Here is an 18234-nt window from a genome sequence, read left to right on the forward strand (position 1 = left end):
TTAAAGTTGGTTTTATCTACAGTACACTGTCTCTCAAAGTGTTTTATTGCAATTTTTATAACTGCTTTCATATTTAATGGTACTGCACTACTGTAGGTTATGTGGATGTGGAGGTTTCCCATCTTCATTTTAGTGTCTTTGTATTTCAAAGCAGGTTTGTGGATAAGGTGGTGCATCAAATTACTAATGTGACATGTGCGATAAATTCATCTTGAAAGGATTCGCATCAAATAAATCCTTGCTACTTGTCTGACCTTTTAAAACCAGACTAGTATTCCCAGACAACAGAAACGTTTTATTTTTCTGCTTCATCATGTTCAAATTCAACATCTGCTACAGCTTTACTTCAATAACTTTGTCAATTTATTCTTACGAAAGCATAAAGCTGACACCTACTGTAAATACAAAAAATAAATATCAATAAAATTGAAACTTGATCACATCACAACTTCATAGTTTTACTGTATAAATGTGAAAAGCATCACATTATGATGTAATAAGTTCTATTGTAGCTTTCTCCTTCCACCTTTACACACTCTTGTTCATCAAAATCTTTAAATCACTCAATTAAATTCTGCACTGTAGAGGAAAGAAATATGCAAATCTCTTCCAATCTTTCTAGGAAAAACATTGTTTTGAAACAGTTTAATGATTTTTTACATGTGATAAACTGGAAAAAATCTGTCCATCTAGGAAGACTTATTTTGTAACACGAAATCCTGATTTGAGTCATCTTCTGACATCAAGTCTTTATTGTCTCAATCCCAAATAAAATGAAAGTTAAAAAGACAAAACATGGCATAATAAAAGTTGTGATTAATCTCAATCAATCACATTTTGATCAACAACATTTGCCCCAAATAGCAAGCAATCTGTTATTTGAATGGATTTTAGTGAACGAATGAATCAAATAATACACACAGACAGTACTTAGAAGTACTTAAACATTTCTGTCTTTTCTTCTTTAAATAAAAGCCTGCAACGTGCTGCAGTACAAAACATATTCGTCCACACGCTCCGTTTGTAGGCATTACTGTCTGACATTAAGCAAGGGGCGAGATCACCCAGTGGCAACTTGGTGACTGTAACTTTCAGTCTGACGCAGATGCGATCATCTCTTTCCCTGATTTGAGATGTTCTGAATGCGAGCTTTTGGACTGGGGAGGGGCCTTCAGCAACACAGCTCACTGAGCTGCCTGTAGCTTAGAGCTAACCGTACTAAAACCAAGCTAAAGTCGAGCTAACAGGAGCTAACCAGCTAACAGAGGTAGATGGGCTAAAGCTAAGGTGCAGCCTGCTAAAAACTTTGGTTGTGCTATGCTCCTCCTTCTTATTGCCAAATATAGGATACCTGTCAATCAAACGGACACGCTTCTATTTATACCAAATTTTACGATTTAATAATGTCTAAATGAATAAGTTATAACCCCTCACAGATGTCATGGAGGTAAACTTGGCCTACTAAAGTTTTTATTTTGCTGTCTTTGTAGACTGTAAACATGTTTACTTCCAATGTAAAATTGGGCTTTGTAATATAGGAGCCTACAGATTTGCTCCCTTTTGGAGCTCTTAGTGGATGAGGGGGGAACTGCAGTTTTTGGTACTTCCTCATGGGCTTCACTTTGACCTGCCAGAGGTTGCTTCTTGGTGCTTTTACATCAGTCTTCAACACAAACAAATAAAAGCAGCAAGATTTGTTGCTGCGCTGAAGGAGATGCTATACGGGTCTGATAGCTCGCTAAATATAGCACCAAAGTGGCTAAGCTGGTGACAGTGTGTTGCTCTGAAGTGTGCATCAATGTCATCTGTGTGCCAGGATAAACGTTCCGAGTTTTGTGGAATGTAAGCAATAATTAAACGCTTTTTTTTTTTTTTTTTAAATACAATTTTTTTTTGTAACTAATTAATCGTCAGTAAAGGTCTCACCCCTATTCACACACAGCTAACTGGTGATGTGTAAAGATATATGTTTTCTACAGTCGGTCTCAATACCGGTCTGGGACCCCTTCCCTACAAGTTTTAGTTCTCTAATATTCTAATGAACCCACTTCAGATTAATTAAACTGTCCATCAAGTTATTTGCTAGTCTGCTAATTAGGGATGACCCGATACTGATACAGCATCGGGATTGGCTCAAAACCAAGCGTGTGTACTCATACTTGGTATTAATAAAAGTGTACCGATATCACAATCGATACTACACTAGTCAAGCTAGCGCAGATGTGTTTGATGACATGCTTTGGATATGTTTTAAAAGAAATACATGCCTTGAATTTTAAAATGTGACATTTTTTGTTACAGTAAAAGTGAGATCTTTTTTCCAAAACCACACATTATAGTTGTATTTAGGTAAAATGTGCCAAATCAGAATAAAACTTGTTGAAATTGTTAGATCTGTAATGTTATTATATTTGTATTGGTGAGGTAACTTCAGAAAGGATGGGTCATTTAGTACAACCGAATGAAATCTTACAGTTATAACAGCAGTAATAATCATAGTCACAATAATGTTCACATAAACAGATTTGGTATTGGCAAATATCGGTATCGGATCGGAACTCCCAGAAAGTGGATCGGTGCATCCCTTCTGCCAATGAACCTTTCTTTTGAATCAGGTGTGTTACAGGAAGATTATTACTAAAACATGCAGGGGACCAGGATTACCAAAAACTCTTCACAGCATCTTGACTTTGTCTGATCTGGAGTTCAATTTATTTTCACTTGTTAACAATGAAGGTAAAACGGAATATGTGAGAAATATTTATGCTAGAAAAGTGTCAAACTTGCACTATATATGGTCCTTCAACATTTTCTATCAGTGCTTTAAAAAGTCTTCACCCTTGACCAGTCAGTAACTTGATCTTATTTCTGTTTGAGGAGCTATTGAAAAACTGATGTACAGTCATTTTAACGCTGCAGTACACCATATTTCATGGACTAAAACGTGTACATGTTCATGTTCTATCTATAAAAGAGCTAATCTTAAAGCTAGTTTTTAGTGATTTTCATTCTGACCAATACTTAAAAAAATTATTGGTCCCCATTTAAAAAAAAAAACAAACAAAAAACAAACAAACAAAAAAAAAACCATATATATATATATATATATATATATATATATATATATATATATATATATATATATATATATATATATATATATATATTTCTGTATTTGACAATTAGTCCTAAACTTGTACAATATTCAATCCAGACGTATCAAGAAAAACTTTTTGCTATTTTTAACTTTTAAAGAAAAAAAAACTTAGATTTTGCCTTCTTTTTTTAAAAAAAAAAGTATTCCCATCTAAATATAACTAAAAGAAATTTTGTTTATTACTTTCCCAGTTAAAGCCCCAACTTTCCCACAGTTGGCCCATTAACTTATTTCCCACCTTATCTCAGAGTGATAAAACCAGGTTGAATAAAATAAACAGCTAAAATCTCTGATAAATACCATAAAACATGAAGAAACATACTTTTAATTTAGCACAGAAATGATTCCAGTTCGTGTCTGTGGGTCTAACTGAATGTAAACCCGGAGATTCACATTCACGACGCAGACAGAAGGAAACGTGCCGGATAGACGCCAGAAGTCACTCACCGCAGGACAGCGGTCTGCTCCCGGTGCAGCTCTGCCTGTTTTCCTCCTTACAACTCCAACAACGACAAAACTGACAGGGAAAAAAAAAAAAAAAAAACAGATACAAATACAAAGTTGCTTCAAAGCACCCGTGAAAGCCAATTCGCCAGCCAGCTGTGAATAAAGTAAACCAAGAGTTCAAGACTCTCCATGAAACGCTCTCCGCCTCCCCCGTGACAAGCAGCTCAGGCTGATAGATGGGTTGGACATGAGGGGAGAAAGGCGCGCCACCTGCTGGTGGAGTCTGGGTACAGCAAGGCAGCCGAAAAGCGAAGTGTAAATACAAATGCAAACTGCTCAAACAACAACAATAAAGCCTATTCATTATCTGACGTTTTCTATTAGTTTCTAAAGTCTACCAATTAAATACTTCAATGATTTTGTTCTGCCACATTTAACAGTGGCAGATTTAATGACTTTCTCCAGACCTCCTGTTTCTTTGAGAGAGATTCAAAGAATTTGATGAAAAAAAAAATTGTATTTATTATTATTATCATTGTTATTCTTGTTCTTGTTCTTAAAAGGGTGTGATGAATGAGTGACTGAGCTGTCCACATTGTGCTGAAATTTCTAAGTTGTGAGTCTCTGAACAAGGAATATCATACTTTTTTACCTTGTTCCTTAAATGACAACCTTTAAATTCTTTGTTTCTGCAAAAGGATGAACGAATTATTTTCCCACAATGGACATAATAAAGAAAGACTGGCAGAATCTTCCATATTTTTTCACCTGAAATTAAACACTACACTTGTTTTTAAGATGAAGCAGCAGTAATATATATGTAGACCGACCGAGAGACACATTAAAAAATACTGGAGGAATAATATTTTCACATTTTACCAGATAACTTTTTGTTATTTAAAAACCAAGTCAGGTAAAAGGAAATAGATGTGGTTTAAATGATACTACAAAGAGCAATCCTCACTCACTTTTGCTTCATCTTTGGCTTGTAGGTATATTTCTCTTTTTCCTGCAACACTTTTGAGCTGTTAAAAGATTTGTGTTTAATTAAGTCTTCACAGTTACATGCATGATGTATGTATCTACACTTGGGTATTGGATATTTTTGGCCAAGAGAAAACAAATGAATAAAATCTAACTTTCACATGACAGTGCTTCAGGTAGTGATTGACTAATATAGGTAAATTATTATGATCAGGTTCATCCAATGGCATTCCTGGTGTACACACTCAGAAATAGAGGTACCAGCTTGTACCTAAAAAGGTACAAATGCATGTCGCTGGGGGTGTACTCTTTTGAGAGACATTTCTGTACCCTTCAGTTCTGGTCAATTTTTGTACCTTATCAAGTTCAACCTCACCTTATCAAGTTATGTTTTTTTATGTTTTCACAGGATTAGGCCTGGTCCATGCAATTTAGAAATATTATCTTATCTTTAATCTAGAAATAATCTTCAAAAACTCAAAATACTGAGCAGCCATACACTTAGTTTGCAGCATCTGACCTTCATTGTCTGGTGTAGTAAATGACTGTTATTAGTACTACTGTCATCACTCAACTCTGCTCTAGTTTGTAACATTACAGCCATTAACATTACATTTTTCAATGCTGCAGGTACCCTGATGGTCGAAATGGTACAAATTTGTACTTTATGTCACTTTGAACCCTTTTTCGTACTCTGAAGGTGTGCTTCTGGTCTCTTAAAGACCAGTATTGTACTTTGGAGAGAACATTTCTTTAAAATGTACCTATAGGTACAGAAATGTCCTTATCTTGTACCTCTATTTTTTAGAGTGTAAAGCAGTGGAAGAAAATGGAAATGCTAAAAATGCTTTAAAAAAATAAAAAAAAAGAAAAGAAAAAAACACTAAACATTATATCTGACATTTGTTGCCCAAAATGAAAGATCTAAAAGACTGTTTGTCTTTTTGCCGGGAAGTTTCTCCACTGTCTCCCAGCGAGTGTTTCCCACCCAGCAGAGTCACATTTCAGTCTGTCCTGACCGTGGTACATGTGATTCTCACCCACTCACACAACAGCAGCTTGTTTTTCACTCTGTGTCGTCAGACCACCCTTTATGGACAACCCACACATTCTCCTCATGCTTTGCATAGCACACACACACACACACACAGATAGAAGCTACTGAATCAGTGGGTTTAAATTGTGCCCGACGTGACCAGGGACTGGTCTGAAACTGTCCCCATGTTCCTGCTGAGGTATCATGTGCAAATAGCTGACATCCATCCACCTGGATTCATTTCTTCTGCCTCAGAGAGCCTCAGGGTGACGCATTTCCCCCCCCCCCCCCCCCCCCCCCCTCTGGTTCACTTGTGAAATAATGTAAAATTTGTTTTAAAGTTTATCGTATTGCTTTGTTATATAAATACAGAACCAGGTGGAATTTGAAAAAAAAAAAAAGTGTTTAAAGGGTTCACTGATAGTGGTTCTCAGACTGCAGCATCCTGTAAATATAAAGCTGGGAAACTGACAGAAGTATCATAAATCAGGAGGATAACTTGGTTTTTAGTGGATTTAGTTCACCATTGTAACGAGGCACCTACATGGCCAACATCAGCTTCTTTCCCTGAGATAATGTCAGAGTCATGCTTTTAGTAGGACATGAGTACTAACCAGTGGCCAGGAATTTTCCAGTGGGGTGGCCAGGATGGATTTGTGATTATTGTTGGTGTTGCGTACATGTCTCACTACACAGCGATGCAGTGTTCAAAGCAAAACCCAGTTGCAACATCCCAGAAGAAAAAGTTGTGATGTGCAGTTTCTCAGCTTCTGGATGCTGCAGGGCAGCGACGGCTTCAGAAAGGTGGAGAGTAAATGTTACTGTGCCACCAGTCAGGAAATCAGGGTTGTAAGGTCAAAAGGCACATCTTTATTAATCAGCAACCTCCGGCTGTTAAAATGGAAGCCAATGAGGAAGAGACAAAAGTTGCCTCATCCATGAGAGGCTCCAAAACAGGGCAAGTCCCAATAGACTCCAATGTTAAACAGACCAACTTCACAGCAGAAATAAACTTGTTTACAGCCTGGTACAAAAAAACATTCATTCATTATCCAAACCACTTCTATTAATTACGGGTTGTGGGGAAGCTGGAGCCCATCCAGGCAATCTTTGAGCAGGAGGCAGGGTAGGGTACACATTAAGGAGGTCGCCAGTCCATCACAGGGCCTCCCAGAGAGATGAGCAACCATTCACACTCACTTCTGGGGACAATTTGGAGTAACCAATTAACCTAACATGCATGTCTTTGGATGGTGGGAGGAACCAGAGTATCTGGAGAGAACCCATGCATACACGGGAGAGCCTGCAAACTCAACACAGAAAGGCCATTGTTCGAGCCTCCCTCCCAGTCGAGGCTCAAACCAGTAACCTTCTTGCTGTGCTACACACAGTGCTAACCACTACGCCACTGTGCAGCCAAATTTTTAAAAAGTTTATTAGGTCAGGTTTACCTTCATGACAACTGTTGGGGAAGTGAATTCTTCTCTAGCACCTCCGTTAAGAAGTAATTTCATCTTATAATTCTGCATATTTAGGGGCGTGTCCTTTTGATTGACAGGTACCCGATATCCCATTTCAAACAGGCAGAGCGTAGACCAACTGCAGTTTTAGCCGTTTAACGGTGTGATTTAGCTTTAGCTCACTTACCTCAGTTAGCTGGTTAGCTCCTGTTATCTCCAGGTTAGCTCAGTTAGCTCTTAGCTGCAGGCAGGTCAGAGTTTGATAGATGTCAACCATCCATGACACTCTCACAGCCCCCTCTCAGCTCCACCTCTTTGCCCATTTTTGTATTTTTCGGGAGAGACGACACAAATGACAAGTGATTTTTCAAGGGGTTTTGGAAATGAAGGGAAGGGGCGAAGATTATTGAAATTGGTGGAATATAAACCAGGTTTTTTTGTTTTTTTGTTTTTTTTTGTTTGTTTTTTTTTAAATAAAGGAGTAACAGTTGCAGTTTTAAGACAAATTTCTTGCCATCAGGTGAGTTTCAAGCTTCCTCCCTCTTCTGTTGGTAAGGGAGGAAGGACTAAAAATCTTGATCTCAAACTTGTGCAAATAATCAGTGAAATGACCATTCTACACTTTTTCGTAAAATTCCCATAACTCCATGTAGGCTGGGTGTGTCCAGCTCCGGTTCTTGTAGATGTTGTGGAAAGAAGTCTGTCAATGATGAGGAGTCTGGTTTTGAAGTGAAAAAGATTACAAAGTTTATTGAATAGAAAATAAGAAATAACAGAGTAATACAAATTGCAACTTGCAATGACTTGTGACAGGGCCTGAAAAAGTCTAAAAATGCTATGAGTTCCAGACTAAACCATCCTTTTACACTCGTATAAGGGCATCAATTGCCTTCCCTAAATCTATGTTATTCTAAACAAGCATGGTCTTTTATAAGCTGTAACACTCTTCAGAGTGTTCTAGTTAATCAGATCCCAGCTGTCTGAATGCAAACACCTCAGGGCCTCTAGACATTGCTATGTCTGTCAGGAGAATAAGCAGACACTGTGTAACTAACCTTAAGTTCTTAAGTTCAGCATGATGTCTTCAGACCTACACAACAACCATCAGAAATTCATATATGCTAAGGATTATAAAATATATGAAAACCTAAGTTAAAACATAAAATTTCCATAACAATACCACTCTTCTGATCATAATGGAACCTGTTTCATATAGATCACCAAACAGGAGAAATTTTATGTCAAAGAACAAGCACTATCAAAACAAAAAACACAATCTGTATATGTCAGGGTGTGTGTGTGTGCTTATCTGTAGCAGTGTTTTCCCACGGGTGTCTGGATGGACAGAAAGAAAAGAAGGTGATGTCTGTGCATCTGCGTGTGTCTAACGGCACAGAGGAGCAAATTTTAGACTTTGATCAAACTCACCGGGACCCCAAAAGAAATAAAATAACTCCACAACACTAGAGCAATAGCTAAATAAAGCAAAACTAAACACCAGTGAAGAAATGAAAATTGGCGACTTAACCTAACACAAGTCCTAAGTGTAATAAGACCCCAAACAATAACCAAAGCTAAAGTCATTCCAGTCTGCAGTGTCATCACACCAAGAGCCCCAGTTCAGGGGTCGGACCGACAACTCCTTCGTAACAAGCAGCGGCCTGGAACTCAGACAAGTTCAGAAGGACACGAAGTTGGGAAATGAGATGAGTCAGATAACACGTACCGCACCGGTCTCTAGGAAGATAAAAATAAGATTTAACACCACACACCCAAACCATATTAGTAGGACAGGAGTACCCCTCAGGAGAAGGAGAATCACAGTCAGATATGGGATGGTTGGAAAACCTAAACCAAACAAGGAAAAATCTATGTCAGATATACCAACACACAATGCACGTCCTGAGCCGGTACACAAAAATTTTGGCTAAATATAAGCGAACAGAGCAATATTTCACAAAACACTCCTAAGAGTGACAAGGAACCTGCAAAAGGGGCAGAAGATACCACAAAGCTTCAGTCAGCACGTTTACCGTCATAACAGCTTCGGCGACAGAGCGGTTTGTTGCTGAGAAGAACCCGCACGGAAACGTAACAGGCTGGAAAGAAAATGATTCATCCACAAATAAAACATTAAAGGCGCAGAGGCATCCAGAAAACGTGAATAATTAATTTATCCGATAGACAATGCTACAAGGAAGGAAAGCACAATTTTAACTCTCCAGACCAGGGACATAAATGTGGAGGAACAAGAGTAACATGGAAGCAATTAACATACAAGTAGTGTTAGAAACCTTAACAGCAATTTGCTTAGCTAATTGTTACCACAAATTATCATGCTCATTGTGATGATCAATAATATGACGTCACAGTCGAACGGCTGCTGGAGCTGGAAACAGGTCTGCTCCCTGGAAGAACAGACAGGAAGTGGATGCAGCAAACACCCACAGAAAAATGCCAGGAGGGTGTTATGCAGCTAGAGTGCGATGATTGTGTTGGAGAGGCATCCTTCCAGGTCCTCTTTTCTTGTTTTTTGTTTTGTAAGACTTGCTGTTACTCTGATTTTCAAAGATCCAAAACTGATCAAAATAAAACAAACTCCACATGCCTCCACAGGCCAAGAAGGCCTGATAGGACTCATTCTTCAGCTTGACAGAAGCCTTTACTGCTGGTGTCCACCAACAAGTTCTGGGATTACTATCATGACAGGCACCAACGACCTTACGGCCACTTCTCTGGCTGGCCACTTCAACAATGGAGGCACAGCCCATTCGGACTCAATGTCCCCCGCCTCACTCAGGATATGGTTGAAGCTCTGCTGAAGGTGGGAGTTGAAGCTTGCTCTGACAGGGGACTCTGCCAGACATTCCCAGCATACCCTCACAACATGTTTGGGTCTGCCAGATCTGACCGGCTTCCTCCCCCACCACCTGAGTCAACTCACCACCAGGTGGTGATCAGTTGACAGTTCTGCCCCCTTCTTCACCCAAGTGTCCAAGGCATGTGGCTGTAGGTCCTACTATACAATTACAAAATCGATCATCGAACTACGGCCCAAAGAGTATTGATGCTAAGTGCATACATGGATACTCTTATGTTCAAACATGGTGTTAATTATGGACAATCCATGATGAGCACAGTAATTCAATAATAAAACACAATTTGCGTTCAGAGTGCGGGGACCATGCCTCCCAATCACTCCCCTCCAGGTCTCACTGTCATTGTCCGTGTGAGCATTGAACAAGGGAGTTCCCAGAGGGAACGCTCTAAAACACTCCCTCCAAGGACTCCAGGAAGGGTAGGTACTCTGAACTGCTGTTCAGTACATAAGCACAGAGAAGAAGTCATGACCCGTCCCCCCAGCCGAAGGATGAGGAAAACTACTCTTTCATCCACCGGGGTAAACCCCAACGTACAGGCACCAAGCTGGGGGCTGATGAGAATGCCCACACCTGCTTGGCGCCTCTCACCATGAGCAGCTCTAGAGTGGAAGAAGGTCCAGCCCCTCTCGAGGGTACTGGTTCCAGAGTCCAAGTCATGTGTCAAGGTGAGTCCAACTATATCTGGACCGCTCAACCTCGCGCACTAGCTCAGGCTCCTTCCCCACCAGAAAGGTGACGTTCCACGTCCCTAGAGCCAGTTTCTGTAGCCGAGGATTGAACCGCCAGGGTCCCTGCCTCTTGCTGCTACCCAGCTCACATTGCACCCAACCCCTACGGCTCGTCCCTCAGATGGTGAGTCCCACGGGACTCACCATCCAATGACCCGCCTCTAGGCAAGGGAACATTTCCGCCCATGGTCGCAGTCATCATAGGGGTCTTTGAGTCGCACTTAGTCTGGTCCTTCCCCTAGACATCTGATTGCCATGGGTGACCCTACCAAAAGTACAAGGCCCCCAACAACATAGCTGCTTGGATCTTCAGGACACACAAACCCCTGCACCCCAATGAGGTGGCGGCTCAGGGAGGAGATATTGCAACTATAAACTGCATATCTCCATGACTATATCGCCATGACTTCATCTGTAGGTTTCTAAAGAGATGAACTGAATCTCAGCAACTTTTGTCAGTTGTGCATTGGCTTCACTTTTAACTGCTGGAAGTTGCTGCTTGGTTGGAACAGGGATACATCAAAAACCTGCAACGGCCCTTGAGGACCAACTTTGGACAGCCCCGATAAGCAGTAAAAGTGACATCTGATTATCAATTAATCAAGCAATGGCATGTTTAGTCTTTGTAAAAGTTGGAAAATTAACATGTGGGGTTAGCTTCCTTCCAAAAGAATCTTCAGCAAGTAATCTGGGGGTAGTTGATGAATCAAAGCAGCAACATTCTAACTCAGTGACAATGGCTCCTCCTCCTGAGCTACAGGATTAAGAGGGATTTTGATCGCCTCCAACTCCTGGGGGAATAAGTTTGTTCCTAGGCTGTTAAATGCTTCCAGTTTGGCCAGAAGCTGTTCATGCTAAGCTAACCACATTTCAGGACTAAAGCTGCTGACTCAGTCGAGATTGAACCATCTTTTAGTCATCCTGCTATAGGTCCAGGTTGCTGGGAGACTAATGCACTTGGTCATCCTCCGTTACTCTCTTCTTTCTCTCTCCAAGCATTTCTATGTCCTTATTGCTAATCATTAACAGTGTTTTTCCTATGTGCATGATTGATTTTTACAAAAAACTAAGCCAACATGCAGAAGCAGCGTGCTGAATTTTATTTTATTTTTTACCTTGTCTTATCGAGCATCAAAGCAGCAGAATGATTCTCTTGCTGTGTTCTGCTGAGCAAATTTGCTTTGCCAAGAGGAGAATTTTTGTTTTATTTTGAATACATGTTGGTTTTATAGAATTTACTGTACATAGTACTGCTGGACATGACTGGAGGGAATAGAAGGGATAAAAAAACAGTTTCAAAGAGAACAGAAAAGAAAAGAATAAAAGACAGAAAACTAAAGGGAGACAGAAATACTCCACACTGGAAACAAAGCAATCCAGTCACAGATTCTACTTCATCTGCTACACCTGTACAGAAACATAACAAAGAACAAGTCAACAAATTGTCAAGAGCACAATTAAGGAACAAGCTGAAAATAAACTGTTTCTTCCATAAACCTACAGGACAACACAATGACTCAGCATGAAGAAGTGTTTGAAAAAGAGTGATCATGCCAACGCAACGCCCTTTTACACAAAGGTCAGACGCAGGCCAGAAGGTCCCAGAGACATGGCTGAATAGCAGCCACCCATGAGCATAGACCCCAACCACCCCACCCTGAAATCAGCCCAGTGTTCAACCAGGAGGTGGCAGAGGGAGGCCTCAGCCAGAGGCCACCTCAGTCAGGGGGCACAGACTGCAGGAAAAATGGACTTTTCCAAGCACTGCCTGCCCGGGACAGACATTACAGGCCCCAGTGCCCCAAGAGCCTGAAGGCAACAAGGCGAAATACGGTCCTAATAATTCATGATAAATGTATCATAAACGGGCTGCACGGTGGCGCAGTGGTTAGCACTGTGGCCTCACAGCAAGAAGGTCGCTGGTTCAATCCTTGGCTGGTTTGGTCAGTGGCCTTTCTGTGTGGAGTTTGCATGTTCTCCCCGTGTTTGTGTGGGTTCTCTCCAGGTACTCCAGCTTCCTCCCACCATCCAAAGACATGTATGTTAGGTTAATTGGTCACTCTAAATTGCCCCTAAGAGTGAGTGTGAGCATGAGTGTGGTTGTTCATCTCTCTGTGTGTGGCCCTGCGATGGACTGGCGAGCTGTCCAGGGTGTACCCTGCCTGTCGCCCAAAGCCAGCTGGGATAGGCTCCAGCTTCCCCGCGACCCTGAATTGGAATAAGCGGTTCGGAAAATGAATGAATGTATCATAAACCTACTAATTTATCTTTTGTTTCAACCTAAACTTGGGCCCTTTTGAGAGTTTAGTCCTCTTTTCACCACGGCTCTGCAGAGGGGGTGGAAGTGGCTAAGGTAGGGGCGCTTGTGTTGTGACCTGACGGTCTGCAGTTCAAATCAGCCCTACAGCTCTGAGGACATAATTGTTCTCTGAAACCTGGATAAATGCAGAGGTTTGCGTCAGGGAGGGCATTCGGCATAAAACGTGTGCCAATTTACTTGTGCAGAGAGTCACTGTGGCGACCCCTTCATCTGCAGCTGACATGCCACCAAGGCCAAGCAAAGTGACTGCTAGCTACACTATTGATGGAGCTAACACTCAGAATTGCATGCTGGAAGATATCTACAGTGTGATCCTAGGAAAAGTATGGACTTAAAACAGAAATTCACCTTGACATCGCTCTGTAACAGGTGAATGAAAAACGCAACTTGCTGCTCATGGAGAAGGGCTGCCTGGATGGACACCCTGGAGACTTGTTGCTCTCACCTGGATCAGGACAAGATGAAAACTGATGACTCAGAGAACAGAGGGGGAAGATTCAGTTTAAGAACTGTGGAAACCAGAGGATGCCAAGCAAGGCAAACCAACTTCTGTTGTCTCCAACATGCTTCATGACTTCTTCTGTGACCAGGACACCTGGAGAAACCTCCATCACTTGAGTGAGCACATCTGATTCCCATTATGTTGCCAAAAGATAGGAAGTACAGGCACTCCTTTCGGTGCAGAGCTCACCTTTTTCGAGCAAAGGTAGAATAACATGATCATGTTTTTAAAAAGTCCAGCTTGAAATAAACGGTATATTTTTTAAACTGAAGTAATTTTTTATTAATATTAGCATCCGAAAGATATATAATCGACCAATCAGGGACGGCATGTTGACTGACAGCTCACTGGTTGTGTCACTGGCTATGCAGGTGTCACTTTCGCTTCTATTTAATTCAAACTTCGTATCATGGCCGAGCATCTTTAAGATTTCTTGTACCCAGGATGCATCCAGTGCCTCTTTTTGTCTTTTCTTTTGCAGCACTTGATGTGGTTTCCACCTTGCCAGCTTGTTTTTGAATTTTCATCATTTATTCACAATTTCGCATCACACTTGCTGTGTGTAGACAGAAACATTGATAATTCACCTCAGAATCTTTTGCAAGTTTGTGTCATTACTCGCATCGTTCCCGGTGTTTAAGGCCTTGACAAAGCAAGAGATGAGAAAAGAGTTAAAATCACACTGACTTTAATGGCTGGAGAGAGCTCAGAGTGAAGGTAGGATGCAAGATAGATACTGAATTAGCAGCCAGTAGTTCAGTAGAGCTTTTCTAACCAAACTGTGCATAAATGAATGCTGCAGACTAAATGATACAAAGTCATAGCAATATCAGTCGACCAAAATTCCTCCACAAGAGACTGAAAATGTTCACCTCAAGTTATTGCTGCTGTAGAATCTTGTCATTGTTTGGCATGTTCAGTGCAGGAATGTCTGGGTGTTGTGAGAAAGAATGGCAACAAAGAATGTTATTCAACCCTGTTGATGAACTGCTGGGTTGATTGTGAGGATAAATGAGGAAAAATAAGTGGAAGGTTGAGACATTCGGAGCCCTTTAAAGTTATATCTCCAAACTAGACACTAGATGGCTACCATGTCTAACTATGTACAGGGTGCAGGCATGACAACGCTGCATGATGTAACACAGTAAACACCACAAGGCCTCAGGTGGTTGTATCTTTTGCTGACTCACGGTTCCCTCAAATGAAGTAAGAATGGATTTTTCTGGGATATTTTTCGCCTGGCTGAACGTCCTAACTTTATCTGAACAAGTGTATCAATGCGTCATCAATCAGTTGTTGAAGATGAGCTTCTTTTTTTTTTTTTTGCTCTAGTGTCAATGTGTATGATGATCTGAGGAAATCTCAGTTTGGAAAAGGTCAAAGGAAGAAACCAGATTTGTTTTTGGTATCATAATATGACATTTTGCATTGTTTTTTCAAGGAGGAAATTAATCTCTTAGCTGGTTTTATTGAAAAAGTGTGGATGTTATGTATATATGTATATATACATAGTTCAGAATATAAATGGGCAATTCTACCAAATTCATAAAAAGTTCAGAGTTGGAAACACATTTTCAAAAGTTGTTTTTTTTTTCCCCAAAATACCTTGTCCATACACATATTCCACCATATTTCAATGGTACATATCTAGTAAAGGCGCAATCATTCATTCATTAATTAATCTTCCTAAGCAGTTAGTCCAATCAAGGGTCCAGGGAAAGCTGAAACCTATCTCAGCAGTCTTTTGGCGAAAGGGAGGGTACACCCTGGACAGCTTGCGGTCCATCATAGGGCTAAAGGCGCAATCACATTTCATATATTAACGTTTGTCCGTTCTTGAAATGTTTCCCTGCTCCTGAAATGCATCACTACTGAAAAAAAAACCATTATATTAAGCTGTTAATATTTTGTGTCACTACAACATGTAAAAGTTTTTTTTTAGTAATTTATTCTGAAGGGTTTTTACACCTAAAACAATTAAAATGATACAATTAAAATGATTTTTTAAACAAAGTTTAAAGTTTATTTTTCGAAGACTCGTCAAAACTTAAATGCAATCTTTTTTGTAAAATTATGCTGTTATTACATTGAATGTACATTTAACCAATAGTTATCTTAAAATGTTATCTAATGACTCAAATCTTATTTTATTTTAAAAACACTCAATGTTACGGTATTGACGGCATTGTTTTTGTCCTGACAACAGTATTTTGTTTGCAAGGTTGTATCATATTTCCCTCAACCGTATTGCTTAATAATAACCCATAACCTGCATTGAAATGTGATTTTTACATTTTTGTAATAATAATATAAAATGAGGTGATTACTATTAAAGAGTGATTTATTTTGCATTATGTCAACATAGCAGTGCATTCACTGCAACATGACATTCAAACATCTAAAACAAATATACACACATCAGAATGTGTTTTGTGCTTGATGGCTGTCACAAAGCTGATCTCTTGCAAATTGTAAGTCATTACAACCTGCAAATTCTGAGGCAGGCTACTAATAATGAGATTAAAGTTCTTTTGGTGGCACAGTTTGAAGAGTATGGGGTGTTGAGTGTGCTGGGTGAGGATGCAATCTGGCTAGGAGTGACCCTTAAGAGGAAGTGATTCTTCAGTCTCCTAAAGCAGCTGGTGAAGATGGTATCGGGGAAGATGAATGGGGAGGAACACCGGTTACTCTTCCTCAGTATGACCCCTCTCTTCATCCTTGATTACTGGAGCCCATGATGGGGCTCGGCTGAAAGTGCACTTGGTTCGACTACAGTTTCAGTTAAAAGACAGCCTTTGAATATTGGAGAGGAAAGTCCGCTGTGTTGCAAGCTAGTGAACTTGTACCTGAAGCTTATCACCAGAAAATCTGCAAATTTGCAATGACTTTGCTTGAGAGAAGAGTGTTCTCTTTGATAAATGGTGAGCTGTCTCTAAGATTACTGAGTTTGAGTCATTACGGGAACTAATGTTGGTGGAAGAGTTCAAGAATTGTATTCTAGAACGCATTGTCTTGTATTTAAAGGAACAGAAAGGGCCAACACTTTCTTCGGTCGCTCTTCTAGCAGAAGAATATGTGCTAATGCACAACATATCAATGCCCGTCAGTGAGGAGAAAACCCACACTCATTCTGTGACCCAGATGGGTGCAGAGAAAACCCGCACTCGCTCTAAACTATACACTTTGCCAGTCAAAGTTCCTGTTAGAGAATGTTTCTATTGCCGCAAACCAGGTCACGTCATCGCTGACTGCTTGGCGTTGAAAAGAAAAAAACAAAAACAACCAAAAGGTTTTGGATTGGTTCAAGCGCCTACTTGCTGCAGAGATGTTGACTTGGATATGACAATCTCCACTGACTCATGTTTCTCGCTATTTGTTTTCAGTGGCTTAGTTTTCTTCACAAGAAATCCAGAGGATCAAGTGCCAATCCGTATCCTGAGAGACATTTGGGGCTCCCAGACTCTCACGTTAGCCAATGTGCTACCTTTTTCCCAGACCTCTTCGTGTAGGTACAATTTGGTAATCAGAGGCATTGAAATTGGGGACGTGCCTGGACCAGTATTAAGAGTATAATGTAATAATAATGACCAAACATTGCCTTATATATGCAGAACATTACATGTTGTCACTACCGTAATGATTTATGTCACAACCGTAAAGTTACAATTTGTTACGGTTGTGACTGTTACGGTTGTGACATTTTTAGCGAGTTGCTAGCATAACTCAAACATGCTAACAAATAAATGGCTAGCAAATGATCTTTGAACAGTTGTACACACAATAAAACAAAATATTCTGCTGTGAGCCTCCAAAGGTATACTTACTTGCAGATAATATGTGCATGGTTGTGACAATTATTAATGTAATTAACAGATTTTTAGACTTTGTAACACATTCACTCAAAGATGATGAGAGGTAATCACTCACCATTCCACTATAAAGGACAGGGATGCAGTGTCACTTTCTGTTCAGAAATTCAAGTGTGTAGCTAAAACAAGGCTCCACCCATGTGGTAAAATGACTGTTACAGTTACGGTTGTTCCATGAAAGTGTGGGACAGCAGTTTTTAAAAGTGTGTTTTTGTAATTTAAAAAATAAATCTAAATTAATCTAAAAAATTTACATTGTGTGTAAAATAAACCAAACATATATTTTAAAATACATCGTTGGAAAAAATGACAATGTTCTTTTAGGAAATCTTTTCATGGATTGAAATTTAGGGCTTATAGATTTGGACAATTACTTCCTAATAAAAAGTACCTAGGAATCATAATTGAAGATTTTGTACATATTTAGCTTAATTGATATCTAGTCACAATCTTGTGTTTAATGAGGTCTGAATTCTTAATTGTTTTGTTAAATAGATTTTTTATTGTGGGACAGCAATTTGCACGAATTTGGTAGAATGGCCCATATGTGTATATTCTGATGTTGTAACTGTTGTACAAGCTAATAGATACTATGAGACTTGTTCCTGTTTGTCATCTTTGAATTGTCTAGACCAAAGGTCGCCAACTCTGGTCCTCATTGGCTACCATCTTGCAGGTTTTAGAGTTTCCCTGCTGCAACACACCTGACCCAAATTAATGACTCATTAACAAGAAAGTGGGGGCTTTTGCATTTGAATCAAGTGTTGTACCAGCAAAACACTAAAACCTGCAAGATGGTAGCTCTCAAGGACCAGAATTGGTTACCCCTGATCTAAACTTATATTGTAC

General features: G+C 40.0%; 1 protein-coding gene across 1 annotated transcript in view; it reads right to left on the reverse strand.

Moving 5' to 3' along the window:
- The window catches only part of LOC306768326 (growth hormone receptor-like), a 34313-nt gene extending 30584 nt beyond the window's left edge, over positions 1 to 3729 (reverse strand). The window contains exon 1 of the mRNA XM_079256631.1: positions 3605 to 3729. The gene's annotated coding sequence lies outside the window, so the exon portion shown is untranslated. The remainder of the gene's footprint in view (positions 1 to 3604) is intronic.
- Positions 3730 to 18234: the final 14505 nt, after the last annotated feature.

Source organism: Telmatherina bonti (assembly GCF_933228915.1).
Source record: "Telmatherina bonti genome assembly, chromosome: 17".
Classification (NCBI taxonomy): Eukaryota; Metazoa; Chordata; class Actinopteri; order Atheriniformes; family Telmatherinidae; genus Telmatherina; species Telmatherina bonti.